The sequence below is a fragment of the Triticum urartu genome, chromosome 3A, assembly GCF_056163025.1.
Source record: "Triticum urartu cultivar PI428250 chromosome 3A, HENAU_Tu73, whole genome shotgun sequence".
Taxonomy (NCBI): domain Eukaryota; kingdom Viridiplantae; phylum Streptophyta; class Magnoliopsida; order Poales; family Poaceae; genus Triticum; species Triticum urartu.
Genome location: NC_141875.1, coordinates 41090288 through 41109159, shown reverse-complemented (window position 1 = coordinate 41109159; position 18872 = coordinate 41090288). Strand labels below are relative to the sequence as shown.

The 18872-nt window shown below is 45.4% G+C and overlaps 1 long non-coding RNA gene across 7 annotated transcripts; it reads left to right on the top strand.

Annotated features, from left to right (window-relative positions):
• Positions 1–1814: 1814 nt before the first annotated feature.
• LOC125542590 (uncharacterized) lies at positions 1815–10735 on the top strand. 7 transcript variants are annotated; one of them, XR_015618070.1, is made up of 8 exons: positions 1817–2538; positions 3571–3624; positions 4937–5132; positions 5389–5505; positions 5685–5847; positions 6192–7472; positions 7642–7855; positions 10471–10735. It is a non-coding gene; the product is annotated as an uncharacterized LOC125542590 (long non-coding RNA). The 7 variants fall into 7 exon arrangements; XR_015618067.1 differs by having other exon boundaries at positions 1815–2538; positions 3571–5132; XR_015618069.1 differs by lacking the exon at positions 3571–3624 and having other exon boundaries at positions 1818–2538.
• Positions 10736–18872: the final 8137 nt, after the last annotated feature.

The window sequence follows — 18872 nt, the reverse complement described above, 5'->3', positions numbered from 1 at the left end:
AGTTGCAGCCGGGGTAAAAAATTGTAGTTGCATGCCTAGAGATAACCATGCAACTATCCCTCTCCAACAAAAACATCACAAAGTTGTAGTCGTGTTGATTCATCCAAGTACAGTTAGGGACGATAGTTGTAGTTGCATGCCTAGTGGAAGACATGCAACTGCCCAGCCCCCTCCCCCGATGGAATACCACGGAGTTCCAGTTGGGGTCGACAATTGCAGTTGCATGCCTAGTGACAACCATGCAACTATCCATCTCCAATAAAAACACCACAAAGTTGTAGTCAAGTTAAACACATGCAGCTGCACTCATGGGTGACACTTGCAGCTGCATGTCTAGTGGCAGACATGCAACCGACCCTCTCGACAAAAACACCACAGAGTTGCAATCACGACGACACTTGCAGTTGCATCCCTAGTGGCAGACATGCAACTGCCCACCTTTCCTCCTTCCACAGAATATACAGAGTTGCGTTCACGTTGAAGACATGAAGTTGCAGCTAGGGGCGACACTTCCAGTTGCATGCCTAGTGTCAGAATTGCAATTACCGCCGTCTCGGAGAAAACATCATTGATTTGTAGTTGCAGTTGAGGGTGACACTTAAAGTTGTGTGCCTAGTGGCAAACATGCAACTACCACCCTATCGGATAAAACACCACTTAGTTACAGTCGCATTGAAGGCATGCAATTGCAGTCGGGGTGACACTTATAGTTGCATGCGTATTGACAGACATGCAACTACCCACCCCTCTCGAGAAAACACCATTGAGTTACAGTCACATTGAAGACATGCAGTTGCGAGCCTAGTGGTAGACATGCAATTGCCAGTCTAGTGTCAAACTTGCAACTATCGCCCTCCAGCGCAAACCCCCCATTGAGTTGTAGTTGCAATTGGGGGAGACACTTGCAGTTGCATGCCTGGTGGCAGACTTGCAACTACCGCCCTCTCGGACAAACCTCCATTAAGTTGCAGTTGCAGTCGGGGGCGACACTTGCAGTTGCGTGCCTAGTGACAGACATGCAACTACCACCCACAGAGAGAAAATACCACCAAGTTGTGATCACGTTAAAGACATGCAGTTGCAGTCGGGGGTGACACTTGCAATTGCATGCCTAAGACAGACATGCATATGCCCACCCCCTCCTCCCAAACAAATCATCACTGAGTTACTATCACGCCGAAAAACATGTAATTAGAGGCGGGGCGCGAAGCTTGACGTTGTGTGCACAATTGCCTAGGGACTGGTGTGTGTAACTAATAAGCAATTTTCACAACAAAAAAGGTATTGCGTGTGACTGTTAGTGCCATGTCAACGGTTAAAACATATACAAATAAAAGAGAACCACCAATTACTCAAGATTTGTTACGCTTGTAGTTGCATGTGGAACATGACGCGTGCAAATGTGCCCATGTTACGGCGCCCGGTGAAAACATAAGAATTAGAAACAAAAGCTTAAGAAAACATAGAAATTTGATTCATAATAAAATGTGGAAAAATTACATTAAAAAATAGAGATGCATTTTTTGATAAAAAATTGAAATAAAACATACAGAGAAAGAAAATCACAAAGAAAAGTTGGCAAAACAAACTAACTTCTCTGACGTTAGGACTTGCCCAACAAAGAAACAAAAAGTCTTAAGAGGAATGAGAAGCCACCTTCCCCATACAGCCAAAAAAGCAGCCCGTGTAGTTGATAAAAAATATAAAGAACAAAATGCAAAACATGCTAGCAATGCGTTTACGTCGGCCTGACAACACGGACAAACACTAATTAAAATCATTCAGCTGTGCATCAAGGGCGCCTCTCCGCGATAGCCACGTCATCACAGGTACGACAAAAATAAAACACGGTAGCGAGTGGGTGAGAGGGAAAAGGAGCAGCATCCGCAGCACGCAGCGGTGCCCCAATCCCGCCGCCGCCCCAATCCCACCACCGGCGGCCTCCTCCTCCCCTAACGCTGCCGCTCTAGCCCCTCACCTTCCTCGGCCGATTTAGCGCCGTTGCCGCCCCTCAGCACGCAACCTCTCCTCTCCTCTGCGGCTCCGCCTCTTCCTCCGGCGGCATCCAACCCAATCGTCATCTCCTACTCCCCTCTCTTATTCCCCTGTGCCTCGACGAGGTGGGCCAAGCCGGCGCACGCAGCAAAGGGCGGCTGCGGATGCAGCTCGGACGCGGGCGCGTGGAGGTGGAGGCGGAGCTGCGGCGGCTGGTGGTGCACGGGAATCCCGCCGACCGCGTCCCTCCCCAAACTGCAGCGATGATGGAGGGAGCCGCCAGCGCCGGCCAGCTACCGACCGACAGGCTCGCCGGGTCGCCGTTCCTCGGGGCCACCACCTCGCCCCGTGCCGGATCGCGCATCGGCTTGGAGGCCCCTCTGGGCTGCCGCCGGTGCAGGAGGCGTCCGCGGCCATGCGGGCGGGGGACCGAGCGGCGGGGCCCGTGGTGTGTTCCGGTCGAGGGCTTGCTCGATCTGGCACGCGATCTGAGCCCCCGTCGATGGATTTCTCGCAGCTCGGCTGCGTTTTGTTTTGGATTCAGTACGACCCACATCTCTCTCTCTCTCCCATGTTGCGGCCGAAATCACTGTTTTGACTTATTTGGAAAAGTCCAGCACAAAATGAACCATGTTGGAAACATATCGGGGGCGATGATGATAAAACATGGCTGACATAAACTTGTCTTTGATTATTCGAGGACCTGTGGGCATAAAACCCACTCCCCCCTCTTTTGGAACCTTTTCATTCTCACTGAATATTGGGCTCTGTCTTGGATGGTCACTCTTTGAGTGATAACTAGAGGAGCTCGACTTCAGTGGTGGGGATTGATCTGGTGCAAGAAGACGGTGGAGCCGTGGAGCTAGGTTGTATGATCTATCAAAGGCGAATCTGAGCCCTCTCACATCTCAATGCAACTAATATTGTGGCCTCTACACATTTATTTATCTCCTTTTTATGTTTAAAAGTGATGAATTGTTGTGGTTGTGGCATCTGCTATCTCATTAAGAGCAGCTACGCACATATCACCTCTCGTGGTGTTTGGTTTGCCTTCTCATGATTTTGTTGTCCATGGTGGGAACCAGTTTGGTGCATTCAGACTTTTTCTTTTTCTGTTTTTACTTTTCCTTGAATGGCTGTGATCATTCTGCTGTCCCTTGGATAGTTTATTTTAGGTTATTTTATTGGGTTCGGGTCAGTTTGCTTGTTTCAATTGCTGTTTTACTTTTTATAATATCTTTCTTCTACTATACTATTTATCTACTTATCAGTTTGCACTTTTGGTTACTCCCCACTTCTTAACTGGTTTCAACTTATGGGTCATATAGGGAAAGTTCAGATGTCAAGATAACAGTTTCCTTCCTGTCATGTTCATGAATGGCTATGATGATATAGCTTTCCTGCGTCGATCTAACATCTGTTTGGATTTTGTAGAGGCAGAATTCGTTTGTGCGTCGATCTAACATCTGCGCCTTTTAATATTCTGGATTGATGCGCTTTGTAGTGGCAGAATTCGTGTTTAATTTATTGCAGGAGATGAAATTGAGAGGCTGATGTAAATTCGTTTGTGTGTAGATTTTGTCAGTTCTAGGATTGGATGTTTATGCAGTCTCTGTGTCTCTCCTGGAGGTTAGCCGATTGATGGATTTGACTGCTGATCCCTTTGTGTTGGCTGTGGTGTTGAGATAGAAATAAGGATTAAACATGACCCTGATGCTGAGGCAATATTTCAATATCATTAGAGGGCCTGTGTTCTTCCAAAGATGATTTAGAATCTCAAAAACGTTTCTTACGTAGTCAGGAATTTGGGTTCATGGTTGAAGTAACAAATACATATGCAGCTTCTTGGTTCTGTTGTTTACAATTCCTTTTTTAGGTATATTTACAACCTTTGTTGTTCCATATAGTTTGTTTCTTAAATATCCTAAGCACATATTATCGAATAGACTCACTTTCCTGTTTTTGTGATAAAATGAAAAGAATAATGTACATGGTAAGGACATGATAAATCTTCTTCTTTCAATTTGGTTATGATTTGAGAATGCTCACATATATTTCTGTGCTGCATCACCCCATGGTCTGTGATAGTGTCCAACTAGGGATTTGAATGTCAGGACCTAGCTAATACTATGATGTTATCAGGTTAATAAATAATACAGTACTGTTTAGCTATCAGGTTCTATGAGTATGGCCGGGGTGAATCCTTCAACTTTGCTCATAGGCACTGAAAGAATAAATAATTGATCTTTCATTTCTTCATGAAAAATATGTCATTTCGTTTTTAAAGAAAAGTTATATGAAAAGTTGTAGTAGAACACTGCTAGCTGTAATTCCCCATGTGTCTTGGCATTCTAGGTGGAGTGGGAACCTTTCAGAGGAAGTATCAAGCGGCACGAGCACCTATGGTAGAATGATGTGTTGACAGTGTACCTAATCCACCTGTATTGACAATGCATATAATTTTTAAAATCAAGATTATATTATCAGCTGCAATCTCTGTTCCCTTTTAAACTCAAGACTTTTAAACAAGATCATATACATTGTGAACCAAAGATAGTTGAGTATACAGTTTAATTGTGCAATTTGTTCTATTAGAAAAATTACTATTGTGTTGAATCCTTGCTGTGGTGTGCTAAATTGTTTCCTTATGTTTGTACCTGCCAGTTCTAAGCACCTATTCTTTTCTTCTTATTTTGTATCTATACATAACAATTCTATTTTTCTTACCTCTGCAATTATGCGACCTGTAGCTTATTCACATGGATCTTAAGGTACTGAACTTCCAAATTAGAACCTGGCCTAAATTTGAGATTTCCCGAATGTATACTTATGTTTTTCTTTCATTCTTTGGAGGTAATCCGTTGGTTGCTTAATGCTCCTTAATGCATGAGTAAATTTCTTTTTCTTTATTTCTAAAGTCAGTTTTATTTTCTTCGTGAAGGTTTCCTGACGCAAATATATAGTGAAAGCGGTTTGAGAAAAGAAGCAAATCGTTCGAGCCAACCTATTTATATGGTGTGGAGAATATAAGGTTCTTGGCTTATTGATATCATCTGGTCATTTTTATAGGTGCCTGACTACATAATGAACTTTCTAGCTGTGTTGATGACAACAAGAAGAAAAGCTTCTTTGACCAGGTGTGTCTTGGGTTGTATACTTGAAATATTTCACTGCCTATGTTGGATGGATGATGGATCTCATACTTGCAAGGGATATTTACTAACAAACTACCAAAAATATCTAACTACTTTATTGTGATAAGTTTTTTACATGAAAGTCACATGCGAGCTTGTCTGTTAGTAGCTTTCTGTTTGAAGTCAATGGGATTTCATATGAACAAGTGCGTAAGAAAGTAAAGATTGTCCTTTTCCTGCTAAAGTTTTCATTGTGCAGGTTTGCTGACTTAATTCAAGCTATCCTGGTGGACTGACATCATACATCCAGAATGCCAAAAGGCTCTTGGTAGATTGCAAGGCAGGATAAAATCCATACGATGGTTCCACACCTTCAGTAAGTCTTGCCATGCACCATCGTTTCATGAATTTGTTGGGTTGTTTGAAATGAGCCTTTTTGTGTTGTATGAGATCTAAATTTTCAATTCAGAACACCCATCTGATCATTTTTTTCCAACTCTGAACTATTGTGTATTGATATTAATTTAACTCATTTGCCTTATGTTATTATTCTAGCTGCAGGATATGTAACAGCCTTCAGATTACATGATCTGAAATAGCTCGGTGAACTTTCTTCCCACATCATGTCAGAATTCTATATGGAGTCATCTTGGCACATTATTTAATAGTAATAAAGGCAAAAGAGAAACTTCCATGTCTCGGTACATTTTAATTTCAGGTACCACTACTATGTTGCAAATGATAGATTAGATTATTATAAGCTTAGTTCTCTCAAAGCTTCGTGCTTTAATAATGGATGCTGCCTTTTCCAAAGTACAATAAAGATTTGGAATTATTTGGAATTCTTACACAAGGACATCACCAAAGCAAGTGTTCCTTATTTAAAGATTTCTTCATCTCAAAATGTTGCTGTACTACTATGTCTTTTTGAACTGAAAAGTTTCCAGATTGCAAGTTTTCCTTGTTTAAAGATTTCTTCAGCTCAAATTGTTGTTGTACTACTATGTCTTTTTGAACTGAACAGTTTCTAGATCGCTAAGGATTGTCCTCTTCTTTGTTTAGAGAACTCGGCATTCAGACCTCGTTGGCGCTGGGCTAGATGGGCTTGCTGGTATTTTATAGTCTGGTCATAAGCAGATTTGTTATCTTCAAGTAAAGCTAAATGTGAGCCACACCAACTTCCTTTAGTTCTTGAGAATTTTGTTGCTGTCCTTTGGATTAACAGTCTGCCACAGTGCTCATGGCTCTTGCATTCACTCAAGAATCAGGTCAAGTGTGGTGAGTGTCGTGCTTCTGAATATGTCGTTCTACACTTGACATTGCAGCGCCCATGTATTAGAATTTGCATTATTGCCACAAATGATTCCAGTAACTAGAATCCATTTTAGGGAACAGAAGCTGACAGGTACAAGCTAACCACCCTTGCATAACTCGTTAGGTAGCAATGGTGGTAGATAAATTGGCTAGCACTTGCAATTAGCAACTTGTTTGCCTGTCGTACTTGGCAAAATCTGTACTTGGCAATCTACTACTTTTTATTTGATGTTTGGTTCAGGAAATAGTACCTAGCTTCAGTTAAGTTAACTATCGATTTGTTTCAGGGTCAATCTCTATTCTTAGCAAATTCCCATGTTAGAGAAAATCTGTAGTATAAATTAAGTGACATCATGAAACATTTTGAATCAAGATAACAAAGAAGAATTACAAGTTTGATAAAGCATGAGGGATCATTCATTCATTTACTTCTGATCCCTTTAAGACTGCTGCTTCTCTGTTGATACAAGACTATTAATATATATCAAACCCCTAAGCTTGCTTTGGTTTTTGAATGTGATTTTTAACCAGCAACATGGACCTGTCACTCATCTGTACTGTCTGTCTTCTTGCTAAAATAAGTTTAGCAATACTGCTATGCACATGCCATACCAACAGCGCCAAAAAGCAACAAGTATGGTAGCCTAATTAGTAGCGCACCTTACCGCCTTAGTTGCATCCTGATGCTTTACATCCTCTAGATGTTTTTCTGATTTTTTTTGCATCCTCTAGATGAACTCTTTTTACTGAACCTTCTACCATTGTTGGTAGCTGATGTTTAGAAGTCCAAGCAGCTGAACATTTTACAGATTCATATATACCCCCTGTAACGAAGAAGTGGGTGTTTCCATGGATGGATCGGTTTTAATCTATGCATATATATCACGCTTGAGGTCAGTTGTGTTTTCTCAGGTTTACGTAGGAATGACAACTGTTTTCAGAAGCAAAAAACTTGAATTGGGAATGGAACCCTTGATGGATTGATGTTTGCTGAAGAAAGTTCTTGCAGCAAAGAAGAACATGAAGCAGGTTTTCTATTTTTTACAAGTATTTCCTTTTGTTCCTAATTGTTGTCTCTTTCGTATGGAAGGTCTGAAACAAAATGAGGTGACCTAAAATTAAGGATTAATTCTTTTGATAACTGATTTGAGAAAACAGATTCATGGAATATAAAATATGAAATGGAATGCATCTGCAGGCAGAAGCGTGTCCGGCTATCGTACGAGAAGAAGTGTGCACGCCTGAGGAGCCAGGGCGCCGATGGTGCGGAGTCGTTCGCCATCAAGAGGACCAAAGCTGCCATCAGTGACCACCGGATCAAGCTCAACATCTCCCTCGCCTCCGTCAACGCCCTGTCCTAGAGGGTCGTCGTCGTCCACGATGAGCCTGCAGCTCGCGGAGCTCATCCAAATGTACGTGTTCTATTATTTTTTTCGATAAAGGGTGGATTTTATTAGCTTAAAAAGGAGCATCAAAAGAATACAAACTCAAAGAGCACACACCCGGCCTCTGCATAGCTAGGATGCACACAGCCAACACAAACACACACACATAAAAATACGACGACAAATATCAAAGTCATATAAGACCAAAGCTATGCGTAGTCGAGGAAAAAAGAAAAAACCCAAAGTGATCAGAGCCGCGATCGGCAAACTACAGTGAACACCATATCCGCACCAATTATCTAATGACATCACACAGACGACAAGGTTTTTCAACAGCAACGCCTTGAAGAAGGGAGCGACACTCAAGCGTCGCCGTCACCGGATCTAACCACCAAGGCCAGAATCTAGGTTTTCACCCTGAAGAATCAGTCGGAGCTTATCCGTGCAATGCCTTCAACAAGGTAACGACATGAAAAACATCGCCATTGCCAGGACCAGGCCTAGGCTTTCACCCCGGACCTCACGACCGGGTGCTCAAGTAGCACCACCATCGAAGTCATGCAAGTGTTGTTGCCGCGACTTTTTTCACGATCCCAACAGTTACATGCGATGTGACCGCCGCCACTGCACAACCATTTCTCTGCGTCAAGTGCTCGCCCATAATTTGCATCCCACTGCCGAAGTCAGCCACTCGATCTTGAGATGAACCAAAGATCTTGCAATGACCACCGCCTCCGTGGAGCCGTAGAAGGTCGCTGCAGCACAGTGTGCAATCACCCTCACTCGATCGACCGAATCTGAATCACCACCACCAAGCTGTGGATCATAGCGCCACGGGTGGTCACCACCAGATCCATGGTTGCCGGCCGCGAACCTTCATGGGATCGCGACGCTCTCTTATCATGCCCATGTAAGATGTCGCCGTAGATGTCAGCGCATCCGTACACGAGCCATGGCGGTAGCGAGGAGTCACCGCACTTCAGAATCAAGCACACCGCCTAGAGCCCACAAGGGCCAGCAGACGGCTCCATGCACGAAGATCCAAGAGATGCTTGATGAGCCACCATGCATCCATGTAAGCATGCATCTTGTACCTTATTACGTGGTTGACACATGCGAACAAGATGCCTTGTTCAGCCACGATCTGGAGTCCTGGACTCCTGGTACGTCGGCCGCCAGAGGAGATACCACGAAGCTGCGGACTTGTAACCGCTGGTCGACCACTTGATCCACAGGGACGACCCCGACAAGATCACAGGCCGCCCTGCAGCTCACACCGCGTGCGGTGCCGGCCAACCGCGCAGCATATCTGCCACAACCACATCCCACTACACCGCAGCCGCTGCACATAGAAAGAGTCCTCGCCGTCGCCATCAGCCGCATGGACTTTGCCCGACGATGTCCTCCGGCGACGGCGAGGGGGGCAGACTTAGAGCCTGCCGGCGGAGGGCGGAGGAGATACTGCCGCCCGTGTCGCCCGGAGACGACGCGTAAACGCCGTCGTCACCGGTCCAACCACCAAAGGTCAGAATATGGGTTTTCACCCTGAAGATCAAATCCGAGCAATGCCTTCACCAGGATAACGACGTAAAAAATGACGCCATTGTTAGGTATAACCAATCAAGGTCAGACCTAGGGTTCTCACCCCGGAACTCGAGACTGGATACACGAGAAGTACCATCCAATAATCGAAGTCATCTTATGTTGTTTCCTCCACTTGCCTCGATCCCAATAGCTGCATATGCACACGGTTCTGATGGTGAGCGATGGTCATGCCTGCACGAGCAAGCTGACGTGACACGACGAAGCCGCTCGCTACCACCCGACGAAGTCTGATGGGGATGAAGAACAGTGGCACTACCAAAATCCAAAATTTGGGACACTTCAGACGCCCCGCACCATCCTCACAAAGTGGCAGCCCGTAGCTGATCTGCATGAGACAACAGCATCAGACATTGCCACTAACTCCGTCGTCCTTGCCTTGCGCCCGAGCCCAAGTAAGCACCGCCTCCCAGCTGGCGACACCGGCGACGGCCGCGACAACTGCGCTAGGCCACCGCCTCAACCAGCTGGGCTGCCCCTGATGGTGGACGCCAGAGTAGCTGGCCGTTCCAGTGTGGACGAATCTCCACTCCATGCTAGGGAAGAGGGAGCTGCTCACGAGCTCTTGCCGAAGATTGACGGCGCCAGGGAGTGGCTGCAACCAGTGGAGATGGCACCACTTAATGGTGTCCATGAGCGGGAGCAGCAGGCACTATGGTGTTGTTCTGACCACCCCCAGCCTTCCCGTTGGATCCAGCCGCGTGTGGACCGCCGGGGCCGCTGCAGCAAGTCGCCTTCACAACCTGTAGCCGCTGCCTGCACCCCTTAATGGCGTCCATGCATGAGGGATAGCAGCAGGCACTATGGTGGCGATCCGACCATCCCTAGCAATCCTTCCCGTTGGATCAAGCCGCGCGTGGATCGCCAGCACCGCTGCAGCAACTCACCTTCACAGCCTCGATCTGGCCGGTGCCTGCATCTCGTCAAACGTTGCATGATGCCTCACGTGTTCTATTATAGTGTGCTCCATTGATATCCCCAAGAACACTGCTGCCGCATGTGTTTGATTGATGTTTCTTATTTCTGTCTTGTATGTATAGGCGGGCAAAGACGTGGTGACTCATCGGCGACGTGCACCGGGTGATGTAGCGCATAGCGGACGAGGCGAGCGTGCTCCTCTCGTTGTTGGCCACATGGCTGGAGGGAGGCATCAAGGGCTCGCTGCTACCGGGGCGGACACGCGCACAATTTATATTGATATATCTTATTTTGCTAAAGAGCAAGATATATGCTCATGATGCTATTAACCTGATAGGGAATTTCAGTTTCTTTCGCATGATACATCAATAAATATATAGAGATCCAGATGTGTTGCATTTTCGTTGGTTTCTTCTATTATAAATGTCAGTTTTTTTATAGCAACATTACATGTATACAAAACACACTACTTTAAATAGGATAGTAGAAGGGACGCGTCCTACTTGGCACCGCCTTGCTTCCGCTCAAGCGGCGCGCCACGGGTGCGCCTCAACCACTAGTAAATAAAAAGGGACACACGAGAACCGGTTCCCCATTTTCTTAAAAAAAAGAGACAACCGGTTCCCCTATTGAAAAAAAAACTGCAGTCCAAACAAAAGAACAACCAGACAAGGAAAAGGCCCCTACCCCGACAAACTCAGGCCCAACCCATTTGCGCAGGACTAGCTGACATTAGAAAGGATGAACAGCGGGCCGTGTGCGCATAAACAGGCCGATTCTGAACGAGAGAGCCAGTTATTGAAGCGTCAAACAATTCAACGGACTAGGCATCGACTGAGACTTCGCTAAAACTCAGTTGACTGAATTTTAGCGTGTCCCTTTACGTAACTCTCTTACATAGTTTTACGTAGGTGTAGCAAAGCAATCAATCAACGTGGCTATGGTAATATTACGTAATACTACGTAATTTTTTTTACTAATATGGTAATCAATAATGCTAGACCTACGCAGTGGCGGAGCCAGGAAAATAGTATCAACAGGGCCGAATGATGTAAAACTTGCTTAGGGAGGGCCAAGCCAATGGCAAACATGCTTTTGACAGAAAATAATCACTAATTTTAGCACTATTCATCAGTAAATTAACGCTACATCTCTGCTATTAGGGGGGGCCAGGGCCCCTGCTGGTCCCCCTGTCTCCGCTACTGGACCTACGCAATCAATCAACGTAATACTACGTAATTTCTTTCTAAACTAATCAGCTACGAAGCCGTCCTTTGCCGCTGTGAACATCTCGCCGGGGTAACCGAGCAAAACTTGGGCAATCTAGGGTTGATTGTTGTCTTCTTGTCGCCCAGTTGTATCCGTCTCATCGAAAGTCGATATAGGCATAGAGATGGCGGTGATGCCAATCCCCGACAGTCACTCAGCCTAGAGGTCCAGCGTAGCCTCGTGACAAGCCCTCGTTGCTGGGTATACTGCTTGTGATTTTGACACCTCTCGTTTGTGCATCACATGGGGCACGCATATAGTCGAAAGTCGCGCGAGGGATGGCCTGAAAAACCTCCCCTGCCCGCATGTGGCCCTTATTAAAATATGATATAATATTTAAATATTAAAAGATACCCCGCGCGTTGCTGCGGAAATTTGTGGTCTCTTGTTAAGCACATCTTTAAAGCATAACACAATTCATAAAGTGCGAGTAATGAAAAGATTTTGGATGTGATCGATCTACAAAAGTTGTAATCCCCTTAGAATGCCAAAATAAGGGAACATTCATCGAAAACACAATGTACTATAAATATATTCCAACATGCTATAAATCATACCTCGGTAAGAAAAACTTGGAAACTTCCATAGGACAACTATGTGTGATGCTCACCTCTTCTAGACAAATAATTTTCTAACAGAACAAATGGGTTTTTAGAATAGGGAGTAACTGCTCAATTCTATTTTCCATTGAAAATGAAACTCGTCAGCCAAAAGAAGGGAAACTAACAGTGCCACTTGCGGATACTGTTTAGAAAGGTGAAAAAAGGTTGGTTACATCACATACAACTATACATCGCAAATTACACTTGAAATCTCTAGATTCACCATGGGGAAGCAAAGCCCGTCCGCGCGTCGGGCCTCCTCCCTCCAGACTCCCGCCTCTCTTTTTCCTTCTCGCCGCCGTCGCCGGCGCCCGCGGCCGGCTTGGCCCTGGGCTGCTGGTGGCTCCTGGCCCTTCCCCTCCTGGTCGCTCTTCGGCGCGGGCGGAGCGGCTCCGGGGGGTGCATCTAGGCGGCGGCGGTCTGGCGTGGCGGCGGGGCTCCGTGGCGCATGCAGGCGAGCAATTGGGCGGCCGCGCCGCCGTTCATGGCGGGGCAGCGGGATCTGGCGTCGTCCGCTCGGCCCAGATTTGGGCCCTTCGGGCCCCATCTGGGCATGGGCGGGCGGGCGGCGAGGATGGCTCCGGTGTGGCTTCTGGGAGGCGGGGGAGATGCGACGCGTGGCTGGGTGCCGGCGGCGATGACGCCGGCCTTCTACATCGCGGCCGACGGGGCTTAACAGGCCCGCTTTGGGCCTGGCTGGGCCAGGGGTGGCCCGGCATGCCCCGCTGCCGCGTCCGGACGACTACCGCGACGGTGCCGGAGGCACGGGCCTCCCGCACGACGGTGGTGGAGGTGGTTCCCTCCCGCTCGGCGTCGATGGTGCTGCTCCCGTCATGGTGAGCTTCTCTTCGATCCTCTTGGCCTGATGGTGGTGTTCATAGTGAGGCGGCTTGGGTGGCGGCGCTACTACGTTGGCGCATGGTGTTGGATGACAGTTTGGCGGTCGGTTCCGTTCGGTTGGGGTTGGAATGCGGGAGAAATCCCTGCCGGCTTCGGCCCCGACGCGGTGACACCTGCGGGTGTCACCATTCCTTCCTGTGGGGTGTCGATGGTATCCACCCCGCACCTCCCTCCGCGTGCCCGGGGAAACCTGAGGACTCTTCCAGGCAGCAGCGTCATCGGCGTCGCATTCCTTCTTGAAGGTGCAGCTTGGTACGCGGCGAATCGGAGCCTCGGTCTGTGGTGTTTTGTTTACGGTGGGCGCCGCGGTAGCGGGTCATCAGCGCTTTGCCAAGCTGCCATGGTTGGCATTTGTTTCTTCTTCTTTTTCTCTTGGTGTGTTGTGCTGCTCGCGACAATGTTATCTGTACTCGATGTTGGTTGCTTTGAAATATAAAGCGGAGGGAAACTCTTTTTCGGTAGAACACAGCTCATAAGCAAACCATACCCACAGTTTCACCTTAGATGCCTCCCGTGTCCGCCTCTTCATATTTTTGGTTGGAGCAAGCTTGCTGGCCGAGGCACAATATCCGAGGCTTTGCTGAAGGTTTGGGAACAACATACATGTACGCCACCTACTTATTTAGTTGGTGGATTGAATCGACAAATTTAAAAGCATGAATAGACCATCTTCTTAAAATGGCCACTGGAAACCAAAGAATCATGTTTGTGGAAATTTTCAAACATCTCTGAAAATCAATTTAATATAAGCAGAACACTCCGTATCAAAGTTATCTAGATCTGCCGGCTTCGGCCCCGACGGGGAGAAATCCCTGCCGGCTTCGGCCCCGACACGGTGACACCTGCGGGTGTCACCATTCCTTTCTGAGGGGTGTCGATGGTATCCACCCCGCACCTCCCTCCGCGTGCCCAGGGAAATCTAAGGACTCTTCCGGGCACCAGCGTCATCGGCGTCGCATTCCTTCTTGGAGGTGCAGCTTGGTACGCGGCGGATCGGAGCCTCGGTCTGTGGTGTTTTGTTTACGGTGGGCGCCGCGGTAGCGGATCATCAGCGCTTTGCCAAGCTGCCATGGTTGGCATTTGTTTCTTCTTCTTTTTCTCTTGGTGTGTTGTGCTGCTCGCCACAACGTTATCTGTACTCGGTGTTGGTTGCTTTGAAATATAAAGCGGAGGGAAACTCTTTTTCGGTAGAACACAGCTCACAAGCAAACCATACCCACAGTTTCACCTTAGATGTCTCCCGTGTCCGCCTCTTCATATTTTTGGTTGGAGCAAGCTTGCTGGCCGAGGCACAATATCCGAGGCTTTGCTGAAGGTTTGGGAACAACATACATGTACGCCACCTACTTATTTAGTTGGTGGATTGAATCGACAAATTTAAAAGCATGAATAGACCATCTTCTTAAAATGGCCACTGGAAACCAAAGAATCGTGTTTGTGGAAATTTTCAAACATCTCTGAAAATCAATTTAATATAAGCAGAACACTCCGTACCAAAGTTATCTAGATCTGCATAAAGAATGAATGAGTCAGAAAATAATAAATTGTTTTGTGTACTCTGTTGGAATCAAAAGCAAAAATAAGCTTGACCGCAAACAAAAACTTTACAATGTAGCATATCAAAACTATTCACAGAGCTCCTGTTCAAAATATTAGGATACTAACCCAACCCTGGAAAAATTGAGTCAATATTGACTTTTTAGAGCTAGGTAGTCAAGCAATGTAGGAGAAATAGCAAGGGAACATAGCATGATAAAATGCACTCATGGAGAAATAAGTTATTCTTGAATTAAAAAAAGTTAAGATAAAAGCACTATATCCAACTGCAAATTTGATACTACACATGCTTATATGTTCCTATCTTCTTATCAGGTGGGTGAAAAAACAAACAAACTGAAATTAGCTTCTATATTATTTCAACAAATAGGATTTAGAATGGAATCCACCAAGAAATCCTAAAGTAACCTTGGGCATGTCTACAAAGAACCGCAAAACCTGTAGACATAGCCTGGCTTCACAAATGTTTCAGATTAATCACCATCAAGTCATATGTAATCACATACAGAGAGAGAGGGAGAGAACTGCAAATAATGTGTAACCAAAATGAAAGGAAAACTTCAATCACAAATCTTTCAAAAATACATAATTTTCTATCATAAAAAATCTTACAAATACTACTATAAAGGTGTTGAATTGCATATTAGAAAGTCTTAGCTCTACCTGAAAGCACCTCCTAAACCCCTATCCAAGCAGACCAACCAAACTCACTGCAAAATAAGTTGAACCACAAATTAAATCGCCGTATATATAAACTTAAAGGAAAGAAAATTTGAGCAAACCAACGCACAAAAAATCTGGATGGTGGATGATAGAACCTCCCGTGCAATATTGTGATGAACTTTTCAATCTGCACATCCATACATGTTAGACTTTGTACATGACCACGAGCCACATGCCAATCAGTAAAACATCTAAAGTAATTAAGCTGCATTTACAGTACATATCAGGCCCGTACAACAAAGATCTGTACAAATATACGATGGGAAGTTGGGAACAGCCTCCTGCATTTACAGTGAGTATGCATCTTTTCCACTAAAAAACACACATATGCGTTCAGGTCAACAATACAGACTTAAATATCTGGACAGACATACTATGGGACGACCTCATCCTTCTGCTCTTACCTTGGATCCGGTAGACATGTACATGGTTGGCATCAGTCTGAATCAATCACGCCATCGAACTACCCTTGGGGGGCGGCGCCCTCGCCCTTCCTAGTGACAGCTACTCCAACTGGAAATCGGGGTTTCTACCAAGCTAAATAAAAAAACGCGATTCAAATCTGAGGAGATGGAGAGCTCGCACCTCTGATGCATGTGGGGTTGAAGGAGGACGCTGACGGTGGCACGTCTGGTTCCCCGGGAGGTAGGTTCGACGCCATGGCGCCTGGTTTGGGCCAGCATGTCCAAGCACGCGGCGCTCCTGGGGCTTCCAGAGGGAGGCAGCGCGTAGGTCTTATTATTCACGACCAGGAAGGTTTGGCCGGCGGCGGCGCAATATGGGAAGTATGGCACAGATAAAGAGGGGAGGAGAAGAATTGGAGTAGATAAAGAGGGAGATGAAAGGAACGACCAGACCAAGAGGCAGGAATCAGTGCGACGGTGGAAAAGTCAGACGCTTCGTTTCGTTGTAGAAGAAAAAAAGGAATTGCCTTGTGCAGAATTAAAGGCGTGTTGGATGGCCAGTAAGGCTGGTCATAGTGGGGAGTAACTTAGACTAGTGTCATGCATATGACACTAATCTAAGTTACTACCTTCATAATACAAAGTACCATATTAATAGTATCATAGATAACTTCATTTATTAGCTCACAGACTCATCTTGTCTTGAAAAGTGTTATGTTACAGTAACATATTATGTTACCATTTCTCATTAATTACTTGTCACACAAGCAAAAATTTCTCGAAGTGCGCTATGTTACGGACGAGGATTTAGAGCTCTCGGGTGCTCCGCACCCCTATACGTACAATACCAGGAACAAAAATACCGAGATATTTGAAAAAAAATCTGGGATTTTGGGATATCAAACATGGGTTCCTGATGCACTTTCGTCTGAAATTTGGTGAAAAAATACCAGGAAACGTATTTGTAGCAAAGAAGACAAAAAATTTGTATAGCAAAACACTGTTTGGGTACATTTTTTCCGGGCAGTAATTCCTTCGCCACGGATACGTTTTTGGGTATTTTTTCGCGAAATTTCACACGGAAGTAGATTGGGAAACCAGGTTTGACATCCCGAAAATTTGGATTTTTTTTGATTTTCTGAGAATTTTTTATGGATATCTTTCGTATAGGGGTGCGGAGCACCCGAGAGCTCCTGTGTATTTTCCGCTATGTTACTAGCTAAGTTACTCCCACTATGACTAGACTAAGCCTGTAGCGACAATATTTAGTGGTGTCGTGGCTTCACCATAGGTGAGGTAAATCAGAAGAATTGCTGACATGGCTAGATGATGATGTGGACGGGTTGCATGTTGAGAGAATAGGAAGAAGTGGGGAGCAACTTCTTAAAAATGGTAGATTCAGTATACAACTTTTATATGTCACTTTCTCCACGAACAGGACAATCCTGCAAGATCGTAAGCGTTCCTACTCCCTCGAGGGGAGCCGCGTTCAGTTTATATTGATGTTGGGCGAAGCCTGCCTTGGCGTACAAGGTGAAAGAGATACAAGAGTTTGAATAGAACAAGAGATAAGGGAAGAGGTTAAGATTACAATGACATATTCTAACACCCTCCCTTAATCTCAACCATCCTAAATTAAGACTACTCTTGAACTCTTCAAATGGTCTTGCTGGTAATGCCTTTATAAAACCATCTGCCACTTGATCCTTGGAGGGGATAAACCGTATCTCAAGTTTTTTTGCTGCAACTCTTTCTCGCACAAAGTGAAAAACAATTTTTATGTGCTTTGTCCTTGCATGAAACACTGGATTTGCAGACAAGTATGTTGCTCCTAAGTTATCACACCATAAACATGAGATACGATTTTTCTTTATCCCCAATTCCTCAAGAAGTGATTCAACTCAAATGATTTCAGCAGTTGCATTTGCCAAAGACTTGTATTCGGCTTCTATGCTTGACCGTGACACAGTGGCTTGCTTTCTAGCACTCCAAGAAATAAGATTAGACCCAAAGAATACTGCAAAGCCTCCAGTTGACCTTCTGTCATCACTACATCATGCCCAGTTAGCATCAGAAAATGCACTCACAAGAGAGGAATTAGACCGTTTGAAATGAAGTCATGCTCCCATAGTATGCTTCACATATCTTACAATCCTCTTGACAGCTGATCAATGTGGAGAAGTAGGTGCATGTAGATATTGACAAACCTTGTTGACAACAAATGAGATATCTGGACGTGTGAGAGTTAGATATTGTAATGCTCCCACAATACTCCTATACCTTGTGCTCTCCTCCTCTTGAAGTGGCTCATCTTCATATGCTGAGAGTTTTTCTAAGGAAGACAAAGGTGTAGGCACTGGCTTGCAATTCTTCATTCCCATGCGAGACAGAAGCTCAACAATGTATTTTTCCTGATTCAACACAATACCATCTTGAGTTTTCTTGACTTCAATACCTAGGAAGAAATGCAAATCACCTAGGTCCTTCAAGGCAAACTCTGAACTCAAATCATGTAGGAGAGCATTAGTAGCATTTTGTGAAGAACTTGCAACTATGATGTCATCAACATATATAAGCACAAAAATGACTACCCCTGCCTTGTCATAAATAAACAAGGATGTATCAGCCCTGGAAGCAATGAAGCCAATATATTTTAACTGTAGGCTCAATCTGGAGTACCATGCTCTGGGTGCTTGTTTTAAACCATAGAGTGCTTTGTCAAGCTTGCAAACATAATGTGGTAGCTTATTACTCTCATATCCAGGTGGTTGTCTCATAAACACTTCCTCTTCCAGAGCACCATGCAAAACGCGTTCTGTACATCTAGCTGTCTTAGGCTCCATCCCCTGGATACAACAATGGCTAACACAAGTCTGATAGTTGCAGATTTCACAACAGGACTAAAGGTGTCCTCATAATCAATACCATAACGTTGTTTAAAGCCCTTTGCAACTAGACGTGCCTTATACCTGTCAATGAAGCCATCTGCTTTCTTTTTAATTATGTACACCCATTTGCAATCAATGATGTTTTACCTTTCTAATTTGGTACAAGATGCCAGGTTTTGTT